This window comes from Pseudorca crassidens, chromosome 2, assembly GCF_039906515.1.
Source record: "Pseudorca crassidens isolate mPseCra1 chromosome 2, mPseCra1.hap1, whole genome shotgun sequence".
NCBI lineage: Eukaryota > Metazoa > Chordata > Mammalia > Artiodactyla > Delphinidae > Pseudorca > Pseudorca crassidens.
The window spans coordinates 74,416,175-74,429,426 of NC_090297.1; positions in this window are offsets into that span (position 1 = coordinate 74,416,175).

Below are 13,252 nucleotides of genomic sequence, written 5' to 3' on the forward strand. Positions count from 1 at the left end.
CTACTGCATTGTGGGTCAACCCAGTCTTCTTTGTCTGTGCTAAGGTCTTTTGGTCTGGTGTACAGTATAGTGAAAAGAAAGGGGTCTTGAGATCCTAGCAGAACTGAGTGCTAATCCCAGCTTCTTCACCCTAAGCGAACTATTCTGTCCCCCAAGTCTTGGTTACATTATCTGTAAAATGGGGATAATAATCGTACCTACTTCCTACAACAAAAATGTATGTAAAACATCTGGCATATAGTTGGTGCTCAATAAATGGTGCCTCTTTTTCTTGCTTGGTGTCAGGTGTACACACTCACACACCAGAGAAACCATAGGGTTTCCTCTTTGTCCTATTTAATAATCTCTCATTTTCACATTTTTGTTATTATTATCATTATTATTTTACTTTTTGGACGCACAGCGCAGCATTTGGGATCTTAGTTCCCCTACTAGGGATCAATCCCTTGCCCTCTGCAGTGGAAGTGCAGAGTCTTAACCACTGGACCACAGGGAAGTCCCCATTTTTGTTATTATTAACCATAATGAGAATGTCTCTCACTCCCATATATGACCTAAGCGGGGGCTCTGCACACCTCGTTTAATATTAGCCTATGATCATTTTAGCACGAGACATGTTAGACATAGTATTTAAAATCTGAATGGTAGCTTTCTTTTTTGTAGAACTAAAATGCTTATGACTATTCTGAAAATTAATCTTTCTAATAAGACTTGATTTATTTAGCCTAAATTTAATTATCATTCAGCTGTACAAACTGCTTTTTACCCACCAAGAAATGTTGTATAATTAAACCTGTGCATTTTCAGGCCCTCAGATAAACACATTGTGTGCGTGTGCTTTGGAGGAAAAGGCCATTGACTCTAACACATGTTGGCCCCAGCACACTTCCACAGCCTCACTAATCCACCACTGTAAATAATTAACATCTCCCTGTGCCCTGCACCCCAGAGCCTGCTTGGGGTAGCTTCTCTGCACCCAGTTGCTAGGCTGCCATTGCCAGGTCAGATACTATATGACTGAGCAAGGCCCCTGCAACAGAAATTAAATATCTCAGTGAAGGGCAAATTAAACCATGTGTGATAAATTCACTCCTTCCATGGCTGGTGAACTGTTTGAGGGTCACAGGCTCATGTAAAACAACTTTGCACCATCAGAGTAGAATCCCAAACATCAAAGAAACCAGCCACGGAAATCTACTGGGCAATTGATGGTTTAAAAAAATTGTGTAATTGCTTCTAAATGCTTTCTTGCTCACAAATATGACACTAAAAATATATGCAGCGAGTATGGTAAATAATATAGGTTGTGTTTCTCTGCAATAATGCCAACATTCTAAACTTAAAAGGACAGAAAATAAGGTTTCTCTAAGTCACCTGTACATGTGATATTCTAGACTGTTTTTATACTTTTATTAAAGAGGAGAAGGAAAGAAGATATGAAATAGATTTCATATTCTTCCCTGTCAACTAAAGATACATCTTCCAGTCCTTTTTAGAAGCCATATTTTTAAGAAGAATAATTCCCTTTTTAAAAAACCACTCTAAAAAAAGAAAACAACTCAAAATTGAATCTAATATATGGCAGGTGTCTGCTTTATTTCAACCTGAATAAACAAGCTAAATTAACCACTGAAACTTGTAATAATTTTTCACTATTTTTTTTTTTTTTCAGTACGCGGGACTCACTGTTGTGGCCTCTTCCGTTGCGGAGCACAGGCTCTGGACGCGCAGGCTCAGCGGCCATGGCTCACGGGCCCAGCCGCTCCGCGGCATATGGGATCTTCCCGGACTGGGGCACGAACCCGTGTCCCCTGCATCGGCAGGCAGACTCTCAACCACTGCGCCACCAGGGAAGCCCGAACAATCATTTCTGATGGTCATTAGTATAGAGACAGCCAAGTAGAGTTTAAGCTCAGCCGCTCTCAACCTTTGTAATGTTGGGCAAATAACCTTTCTGATCCTCCATTTCTTCATCTAGTAAATGAGGATAATAATTCCCACTGCACAGAATTATCATGAAGATTATAGTCAGATAAAACATATGAAAGTTCCTTGTAAAATCTAATTGCTTTAAACATAAATATGTACAATAATAATAATAATAGTTGGTGAGCTATTTCAGAATTGTAAGGTGATTTGTGAATCATCAAACAAGTTTACTTATGTTTACTGTAGTATATTTTTATTACATTATAATTCCTGATAGTGTTTAATTAATATTTAGCTAACCAAGATGTTCCATTCTCTTACCCCACCAAATATAAACAATTTATCTGTATTAGTAGCCAATTGATTTGGCTTAAAAATTAAATGGGTCTTAAAGTCTGAAACTTAGGGGAAAATTAGACATTATCTTAGGAAAGAGAGCTACCTGTTTAAGAGGTCAGAAGACATTTTGTATGTGCCTCTCAACCCCATCCGCATCAACCAGAGAGCCATGTCGCCAATCACTCAATTGCATGGGTTTTATTTTTTGAGACTATCAGAATTTTCTTTGTCTGCCCTTCTCCAGCCTCAGGAGTGAGCAAACCCCAGAAAAACACCTGGACTCTAACTAGGGAGCCCTGGTGATGCGGCTGTGCAGCCAGAGGGGTCTAGTCCCCAGAAATGACACACTGTAGACAGAGTTTGAAACAAATGGATTCTGCACCAGTTCATTATGAGAATCTTAATTTTAATTGATTCATAGTCATCTGGGCAGGAAGCGGGTGACAGACACCACCAGTGCTTGTCAAACATCCACATGCACCTTTATATTTTCCAGCTTCCTTTGCAGTTAGGTTGGGGCTATGACTGAATTCTGAGCAACAGGATGTGGGTAGAAATGGTAGAAGCCACTTCCAGGCTTTGCTTTAACTCATCTCATGAAATCCTCTGACTGTACCTTCCCCTGTTACATGTTTCAGATGCCATATTTATAAAATAGAGAAAAGTCTCTCAACCTGTTTCGGACTTCCCACAGGCAGGAAATAAACCTTTATTGTATCAAACCACCAAGACATCAGGGTTTATTTGTTACCCCTTCATAGCCTAGCCCATCCTGATAAAGTCAGATGAATGAGAGGACAGTCTCATTAGAACACATGTGCATAACTGTTAGTTGGAAATCAGGAACTGGACTTAAATCTGTGCACATTTAATAGGACACTAGGAAAATTTAAAAAGCCATAACTAAAGATATCAAAAGAAAAAAAACTTTCCTAAATTGGAAATTACCTGGGTCTATGGGTTGAAAGAGTACACTACATTCCAAGCAAAGTCCAACTTATTCAGTAAGTGGGTGAATTGGGATTTACATATTACTCCAAATCTCATGTTTTAAGTACTCAACACTAAAGCCAAAGTGGTCATTTAAAAATCCAATCTGAGCCCCATCACTTGCCCACTTAAGATCTTTCAATGGCTGGCCCTCATTGGCTTCAGGATAGGGTCTAAGTTCTTTGCCTGCTTATGACACAGCCTGCTTGCTTTTTCAATCTTACAGGTTTGGCTTCCCTCACTTCCCCTCCAGACATTGCAATCCATACTGTTCTCCACAAGTGCTGTGCTCTCTCTTACCTCAGCTTCCTGGAAAATGCTATTCCCCTTCCATGGATAAAAAGCTACCAGGAATTCAAAAATGCTCTAAAATGAATTAGTATCTAATGCAGCAGAATAGTACCTACATGCCTTTTAAAAATAATAATTCATGTGTAGTCCTTCTATGGAAAAATGAACAGTGCTCACAAGAACTTGTTTTGGAGACTAAAAAAGGAATTGACAATGTGATGTTAATAGTTTTCAAAGTTACAAAGTAAGAGAAGTATCTGGATCAGAATCAGGACTTTGGAGTCAGAGAGAATTCTGAGCTACTTACAAGCTTTAGAGATTTAACCATGACAAGCTTCTGCTGTGGCTGAATGAATTCTCAAAAATGGCTGCAGCAATATTTCTGGTCCCATAAACTCTTTAAAACCCTTGCCACACCCCCATCAAAAGATAGACTCTAGGGCTTCCCTGGTGGTGCAGTGGTTGAGAGTCCGCCTGCCGATGCAGGGGACACGGGTTCGTGCCCCGGTCCGGGAAGATCCCACATGCCGCGGAGCGGCTGGGCCCGTGAGCCATGGCCGCTGAGCCTGCGCGTCCGGAGCCTGGGCTCCGCAACGGGAAAGGCCACAGCAGTGAGAGGCCCGCGTACCGCAAAAAAAAAAAAAAGACTCTATTTCCCCTCCCCTTGAAATTGGGTGGGGCTTTGTGGTTGCCTCAAAGAATAGAATGCAGCAGAAATGACACTGCATGACTTCTGAGGCCAGGTCATACAGGGCAACATGGATATAGCTTCCATCTGGCCCACTCTCACTGGACACTCACTCTTAGAACCCAGCCACCATGTTGTGAGGAAGTCCAGGCTACATGGAGAAGGCACATGTAGGTGTTCTAGTCAACAACCCCAGGTTAAGTTTCACCCAAAGGCCAGCGTCAACCACCATGCATGTGAATGAATGAGACTTCAGATGATTCTAGCCCTGAGCCAATGAACTACCCCAGCTGATGCTGCATGGAAGAGAGAGGAGCTATCCCTGCCAAGATCTGCCAGAGACCAGATTTTTGAGCAAAGTAAACACTGTCACTATGTTAAGCTGTTAAGTTTTGGTGTGGTTTGTTACATAACTACAGGTAACAGGAAAAACCACCTTATATGGCTCTTGTGATGATTAAATGAGACAGAACATAAAAAATTCCTAGTACAGTGTCCAAAGCATAGTAGATCCTCAATAATGTTAGTTTCCTATAATGTGTCAATAATTATGGAAATTATTCCAAAATAGTATATTTATTTATTTCTATCCCTACTTTGTTCAAGGAAGGGTTATAAGAAGCATAGTATATAGTGTCTCTGCTTTTAATACATATAATCTAGTAAGACTATTAACTATATACTCAAATGACTACAATAGAAAACAGAATGAAATAAGTGCTATGCACCTTAAAATTTGATAAAGGTCCTTAATAAATATCAAACTATAAGTAGTGCAAACCTCTGGTGAGCAGGATTACTTTTAAGCAAGTAAAGAGGGGAAAGAGGTGCATAAAAGAATATTCTTTCAACTGCATACTCCTCTGTATTGTTGTAATTACTACAGGAAACATGCATTTCTTTACTTATTATCCTCCTTTTACTGAAGTGTTACAAACAGTAGAGTGCACAAATTGTAAGCATGCAGCTGACTTAGTTTTTAGTTGTGTATACTCCCGTGTAAGCATGTAACAATTACCCAAGCATGCATTAGTTCAATAAGCATTTTTTAATTTGAAAAATTATTTAAAGAAAAAAAAAAAAGGGCTTCCCTGGTGGCGCAGTGGTTGAGAGTCCGCCTGCCGATGCAGGGGACACGGGTTCGTGCCCCAGTCCGGGAAGATCCCACATGCCACGGAGCGGCTGGGCCCGTGAGCCATGGCCGCTGAGCCTGCGCGTCCGGAGCCTGGGCTCCGCAACGGGAAAGGCCACAGCAGTGAGAGGCCCGCGTACCGCAAAAAAAAAAAAAAAAAAAATTATTTGCAACACAAACTAGACAGTGGATCAGTACCTCTACAACACAAATAACTTATAAATTCTTAAGAAAACAATGTCTAAGTAGAAAATTGGCAATTTATAAATGTAGAAATACAAATGGCCAAAAAACAAATAAAAGAAGTACATTTTTTTAAATTTTGGTTTTAAATGTAAAAAAATTGTTTTTAAATGTACTTCTTTGCTTGTACATTGGTTAGGAAAGAAAGATTAATAATTCCCAGTATTGGTGAAGTTTTAGAGAAAGCAGCACAGCAGAGGAGTGGAAAGCAGTTTGACAGGATGTATTTTTAAATGACTTCCATTTACAATTGCTCTCTAATGTGGAGGTCTCTATGCTGAAAATTACAAAGTACTGATTAAATAAATCAAAGAAGGCAAGTCCTAAGCCAGCCTACCCCATCTCACCCACTCCTCCAGCAGGAATCACAATAAAGGCTCTTGCCCACGGGTCTCACAACCTACCCCGGTGCTTCCCCTGAATGGCCTTGCGTGGTAGCTGCATCCCCCAGCCTCGCCCCTCACCCCCCGGAACTGTGAGCATAACAACGGTGAAACTCTTTCTGCTTTTTCTCTCTTGATCTGTGTCTGCCCTCACCATACCTCACCCAAGCTAATATGGTTAAAACAGCTAGCCCAAACAATTTTGTAAAAGAAGAAGACAGTGGAGGAACCACTCTTCTCAATGTTGAGATGATGTATAACTATATTTATCGACCAGGAAAGATACACAGAATACGACACTGAGTTAAAAAATACGTATAGAACAGTACATATATGGTCCCAGTTTTGTAAGATGTCATATATGTCACTACATAACTATTACATGGACTCTGAGTTGTCTGAAAGTATAGTCACCGACATGTAACCAATCCATATTTTGGATGTTCAGATGATTTTTACTTTCGTCTTTGTACTTTTCATATTGTCTGAATTTTTAAAAGCAAACTGTTCTTATTAAAAAGAAACAAAGCCAGCTTTTTTCTTTTTTTTTTTTTTTTGCAGGACGCAGGCCTCTCACTGTTGTGGCCTCTCCCGTTGCGGAGCACAGGCTCCGGACACGCAGTCTCAGCGGCCATGGCTCACGGGCCCAGCCACTCTGCGGCATGTGGGATCCTCCCAGACCGGGGCAAGAACCCGTGTCCGCTGAATCGGCAGGCGGACTCTCAACCACTGAGCCACCAGGGAAGCCCAAAGCCAGCTTTTAAAAAATCTGTTGGCTTTAAACAAATATCATGCAAGTATAAAAGATATTAGAGAAATATTTCTGAATATTTTATTTTGAATATTTTATTTTCTAGTATCAAAACTCTTGCTCAAGCAAAATGTGCCTTAGAAAGGAACGAAGACCTGCAAGCATTTGCAAAACAGCATTCTAAGCTTGGACATGCCCAGGTTGCTTTACTTTTGCCACCAACTAGCCCGAAGAACCCCAGCCTAGAGCAGGGGTTCTCAGCCTGGCTTGCATGTGAAAACGACCTGCGGTGACTATAAAAGGACAGATGCTCAGGCAGGGTTAAGAATCACTGGTCAAAAGCAGCAGACATAGGAGAACCAAGCAATCACAGGAAGGCATCTATTCTAGCTGCTTCTGAGGAAGCTCCTTCTGAATTTAGGCCTGAAGAGTTAGGCAGGTGAAGGGGAGCTGGGATGGAGGAGCTGAACAGGGTTTCTCAACCTTTGCACTGTTGTCATCTGGGGTTGAATAATTCCTTGCTGTGAGGGGCTGTCATCTGTATTATGGGAGGTTTGGCAGTATCCCTCTACTCACTAGATGCAAATAACATTTCTTCAGTTGTGACAACAAAAATGTCTCCAGTTATTGCAACTGTCCCTGTGGGGGAAGTGCGGGCAAAACTGGCACCTCTCATCCCAAGAACCACTGGGCTAGAAGGGAAGCAGGGAGTTCTCTGGAGCGGGAACTTCACTGCAGAGATGTAGGACCGAAGTGAAGCAACGCCCCAGCAGCTTGGTGCAGGGAGAGTGGGGACGGGGAAGGCAAGAAGCAGGTGAGTTTAGGAGGTAAGGGAGCCACTACCTATGTCATAAAACGCCATGATAAACTCATATTTTCATCACATTTTCAACATACAATTTTGCTCTGAAGTCTGCAAAACATTCATTGAGAGAAAAACAGCTAACCAAAACAATTAACAAGTAACAAATTTTAAAAATAGCAAAAATTAATCGCAAAAGACTGCGAAGTAGACTTCTGTGTTAGTTTCCTAACAAATTACCACACACTTAGCAGCTTAAAGCAATAGAAATTTGTTCTTTTACGGTTCTAGAGGCCAGAAGTCCGAACTGGGTCTCGCAGGACGGCTTTCTTCTGGAGGCAGTGGAGACCCTGCTTCTCCTTCTCCTGGCATCCCTCCTTCACAGCTCGTCACTCAGCTCCGCTTCCACCTTCACTGCCCTTCACCTCTTCTGTGGTCAGACCTCCCTTGGCCTTTTATAAGGACACTTGTGTTTAGATTTAGGGTGCATCTGGATAATCCAGGGACATCTCCCCATCCCAAATCTTTCTCAGGGGTGGAACAGGAGACGAGGAGAAGTGGGTGAGCATTCCGCTTTAATGAAGACAGCTAATCTTCATTAATGGCTACATGGCTCATCTCCTTGAATCCATTATACCCGTCACTCGAGATTTTTTGAAGCAAAGGGACATTTTTTAAGAGGTCTGTATCACTTGAGTATTTTATAACGGGCCTTTATGATTTGACAGTGGTTGTCTTTACTGCTGAAAACTGTTCATTGATGCCACCCTACTAAGAACGATAGCTAACATCTCATGAACCCTTACTAAATGCTCCTAAATGTTTTTAATAAACACCATTGAATTGTACACTTTATTTTTATTTTTTTATTTTTTATTATTTATTTATTTATGACTGTGTTGGGTCCTCGCTGCTGTGTGCGGGCCCCCTCTAGTTGCAGCGAGCGGGGGCCACTGTTCGCTGCGGCGCATGAGCCCCTCATTACATTGGCCTCTCTTGTTGCAGAGCATGGGCTCCAGGCGCGCAGGCCTCAGCAGCTGTGGTGCACAGGCTTAGTTGCTCCGCGGCATGTGGGATCCCCCTGGACCAGGGCTCAAACACGTGTCACCTGCATTGGCAGGCAGACTCCCAACCACTGCGTCACCCGGGAAACCCCTAAATGCTTTAATATATTTTAATCCCCTCAACGATTCTGTGAAGTAGTGGGTACCATCCCCATTTTACAGTCAAGAAAACTGAGACATAGAAAAATCAAGTTACTGTTCCAAGATATATGAGACACAAACCAAGACTGGCTCCAGAGTTCCTGCTCTCACAGGCCATATTATGCTATGAATCTCAGAATATTGTGTTACTTGAATCTCATATGTACAATACACAAATATACACACATACACACCTTTAACAGTGTTACTAAGGTATAATTTACATGAAACACACTGTATATATTTAAAATATACAACTGGTTAGGTTTTGACATATGTATACACGCATGAAATTATCACCAAAATCAAGAAATAAACATCCATCAACCCAAAAGTTTCCTCATGCTCCTTTTTAATAGCTCCCTCTAGCATCTTCCCCTCAGTTCCCAGGTAACTGCTAATCTGCTATTTCTATTACTATAGGTTAACTTGTATTTTTCTAGAATTTTATATAAATCGAATTGTATGGTATATACTTATTTTGTCTTATTCTTTCACTTTTGAGATTCATCCGTGTGTGTATCACTAGTTCATTACTTTTCATTGCTGAATTGTATTCCATTATATGGATATACCACAATTTGTTTGATGAACATTTGGACTGGTTGTTTCCTCTTTGGGTTCATTACAAATTATTCTCCTACAATCATTCCTGTCCAAGCCTTTTTATGGACATATGCTTTTTTTTTCTCTTAGATAAATATCCAGGAGTAGAATGTCTGGATCATATGGTGTGGATAGATATAACTTTTTAAGATATTGCCAAATGTTTCCAAACAATTTTACACTGCCACCAGCAGTGATGGGAGTTCTAGTTCCTGTACATTCTCACCAGTGTGGTCAGTCTTGTAAAATTAGCCATTCTAATTAGGATGTAGTGGTATCTTACTGTAGTTTTAATTTGCATTTCCCTAATGACTAATGCTGCTGAGCTTATTTTCATGTGTTTATTTTCCATCCACATATCTTCTTTCATGAAATGTTTGTTCACATAGTTTGCTCATTCTTTTCTTTTTCTATTCAGGTTTGGGAGTTTTCTGTATACAAGTCCTTTACCAAATACATGCAAACATTTACTCCCACTCTGGTTTATCTTATCATTCTAACAGTGTTTTTCAAAGGGCAGAAGTTTTTAATTTTGATGAATTTCAGTTGAGCAATTTGTGTTTTTTTTAATGGATCGTGTTTTTGGTGACCTGAGAAATTTTTGCATAACCCAAGATTTTTTTCTAGAAGTTTTATACTTTTAGGCTTTACATTTAGATATATGATACTTTTCTAGCTGATTTTTGTATATATTATTGAAGGTGGGATTTGTTTTTGCATATGAATGTCCAGTTGTTTCAACAACACTTGTTAAAAAACCTATCCTTTCTCCCCTGGATTCCCTTTGCCAAAAATCAGTCGTCCATATATGTATGAGTCAGTTTCTGAACTCTCTATTCTGTTTCATGGATTTATTCATCTATCCTGATGCCAATACCATACTGTCTTGATTACTATCACTTTATAAGTCATCTTAAAATCAGGTAGTATTGGTTCTCCAGCATTGTTCTTTTTTTTTTCAATGTTGTTTTGGCTAGCCTAGACCTTCATATGTTAATTTACATATGCAATTCTGACTTTCATAAAATTTCCATTAAGTGATTTGCTAGAAACCCAAGCCCTTTGTGACTTGGGCCCTGTATAAATGCATTAAGGATAGAGCTGATAATGGCTTAAGTACTCTTCTGTGATGGCTGAGGATGTAAGTAGATATGGGAAAGGGAGACGGCTCATACAAAAGCTGACAATCTTCCAGAAGTGAATGTGACATTGGAAGCGTAACAGCAGCAGCAAGGGAGCCCACAGTCAACAGAAAGAACTGAGAGAAAATAAAAGAGTTCCTCTGATATTTTCTCATACATATTGTTTAAAAAGGGGCTTAGTAAGCTCTCATTTTACAGTCAGTATTGTCTTTTTTTTGCAACCCCCCGTGGTTTGCAGGATCTTAGTTCCCTGACCAGGGATTGAACCCTCGCCCTCAGCAGTGAAAGTGCCAAGTTCTAACCATGGGCCACCAGGGAATTCCCTCGCTGTCATTTTAAAATAAAGTACAGATTAAACCCTGTCATCAACACACTAGTGTTTTACTCAGTCGAGGAGACTGCATACTTCCAGGTGAGCCTGTAGGACCAGATGGAAGGTGACTTTTCCCTGGAGGCAGAGCAGGAGGGGGAACCAGATTCTTCTGGGCACAGGGGGGAAGGGCAAGACTGCTTGGGCCCCTGGGGCTCGAGGCTCCAGAGCTGGCACACGGCCTCAGGACCTTGAGGAGAAAAGGACTGATCGAGAGAGGCAAGAATAAGCAGAATTTCGGCCACCGTGCAGATTAACCAGGGTGCTGAATGGCAGCAACTTCCTAGCCATTACCCGGAAAATCTTTACATGTTGTTTTTGGCTGCCAACATGCAGTTCGGCGTTTCTATTTCCTGCTACATTTGACCAAGGGTCCCCAAGTTCATCCTGTGACATTTGGTCACTGGAGGAGGAAGCAATAGGAGGTAATTGTTGGGCGATAACATCCTGTTCTTCTCCTGTTTCCATAAAAGGGAGGGAACTTCCCCACCTCTCAAGGGGAAAGAGTACGGGAGGAACTCTTCAGCTTCTCTCTGCCCCTCATTTACTGTTCCCCAAGTCACAAGAAGATGGACTTATCCGAGTGGGGAGTGGAGCAAGACACGAGCCTCCTTGGCTGGGTGCTTCCCTGTTCCCTCATGCTCAGAGCCAGCCTGTCGGTAATATGCACTTGTTTTTATATCTCTGACAGGCTCTACCTCTGCCAGGGGAGGCTTGATTTTAACCAGTGCTGCCAGTGACTGGTGGGGACAATCAGATCACAGGGATGTAGAAAGAAGCCCAGTTCACCATAGACCCAAGTCACATTGTCCAGTTTGCCTTTATCAGTAGTGAATCTGATGGGCTCTAATTTCAGGAGGGAAAGATAGGCGTGTTGACGGTCTCCTACCTCACCTATGTTAGCAGAGGTAGTCGAGAGGAAGGTGTGCTGGCAGGAGAGGGCTAAACGTGTAAGAGGAAACAAAATGGAAAATGTGGTCAGGGCCACAGCGCTGAGAAGTCCCCAGAGTAGGAACTCAGGCTGCAAGGATTGGACTTTAGCTCTGTTCCTGCTGGTGCAGGTCCTGTCGGACCACTGGGGTTGACAGCATACGGCTCATGAAGAATGGATCCTGCTTGGGACGTATGTCAGACAGGCTGCAGACAGATCCTTCCTAGCCCTGCTAGGAAACCCTTCACCCCTCTCATTGCCAGCTCAAGGTGAGATTCGGGCAAATCTGCATGTGGTGCTTTTGTCCCTCAAAAAGAGAACAGCCTGGTGTCATCTGTGTGTACAACTTCCAATTCAGCTTTGACTTTGCATGTCCCAATATTTGTGGTAGGAAAATTGGATAGAACAGGGACTATAATTCAGTATTGCCCTAAGTGTGGTATGCATGCCAAGGTGTACATTATGAATTTGTTTTAGTGTATTGAAAAAATATATGTAGTTAACTTGTTTATGACAAATGATACTGGTTTTCCGTTTATGGTAGCAATATGAAGTTTTACTTTAATAATAAATTTAATTGAAAAAAATTTTAGAGAAAATTAGAAAATAATATTACACCTGGTACTTGAATATGGCAGAAATTGTAGAGGTTGTCTGTGAATGATGGAAGTCTGGGATAGCTAAACGTAATGTGGAAAGGAACACAAGACATCCAAAGTACGCCTTACTTTTTAGAGGATTTTCATAGCAATTGATCTTTCTAATGATGATGAAACCTAGGATTTGCAGTGAATTCACATATTCCATGACTCTTTTAGAGGTTAATTATAATCACACAAAGTTGATCTCCGATTCAATTTTTTGTGGCGTCCAAAATGACACATTGTGACATGTACAGGAATTCTGTGACTTACTGTAAAATGTACCAAAAATTAAGAGAGATAATGGTGGATACATGGATATTTGATCAAGCAAATACATCAAAATGCTTACAATTATAGGCTCTAGATGATAGATATGTGAGTGTTCACTGTATAATTTTTAACTTTTCTTTATACTTTAAATGTTCATAATAAAATGTTGATGGAAAAAGATATTAATGTGCCTTCTTTTATGTGTAGATTGATTGACTTTGCAGGTGACTTTTGACATCATGTACAGATCAAACACAGATCCATAACCTAGGACAGGTGGTACTTCATGCTCTGACATTTCTCATCTACCTGGTTTAGACAAGCTGTTTTCACTTACCTAATGATCCAAACTTGCTCTTGGGTTAAAATGTGGGCTTTACACTGGCGACAGGGGGGAAAGTCAGGCAAGAAGAGATGCAAAGAGATCCCTTTTCTTGAACAAAGGTCAGGAACAAAGGGTCACTGTTCAGTATCTTGTTGCTGTGAAAAAATGTGAGCTGCAGGCTCATCATTTTCACATAAACACCTTGAATGCA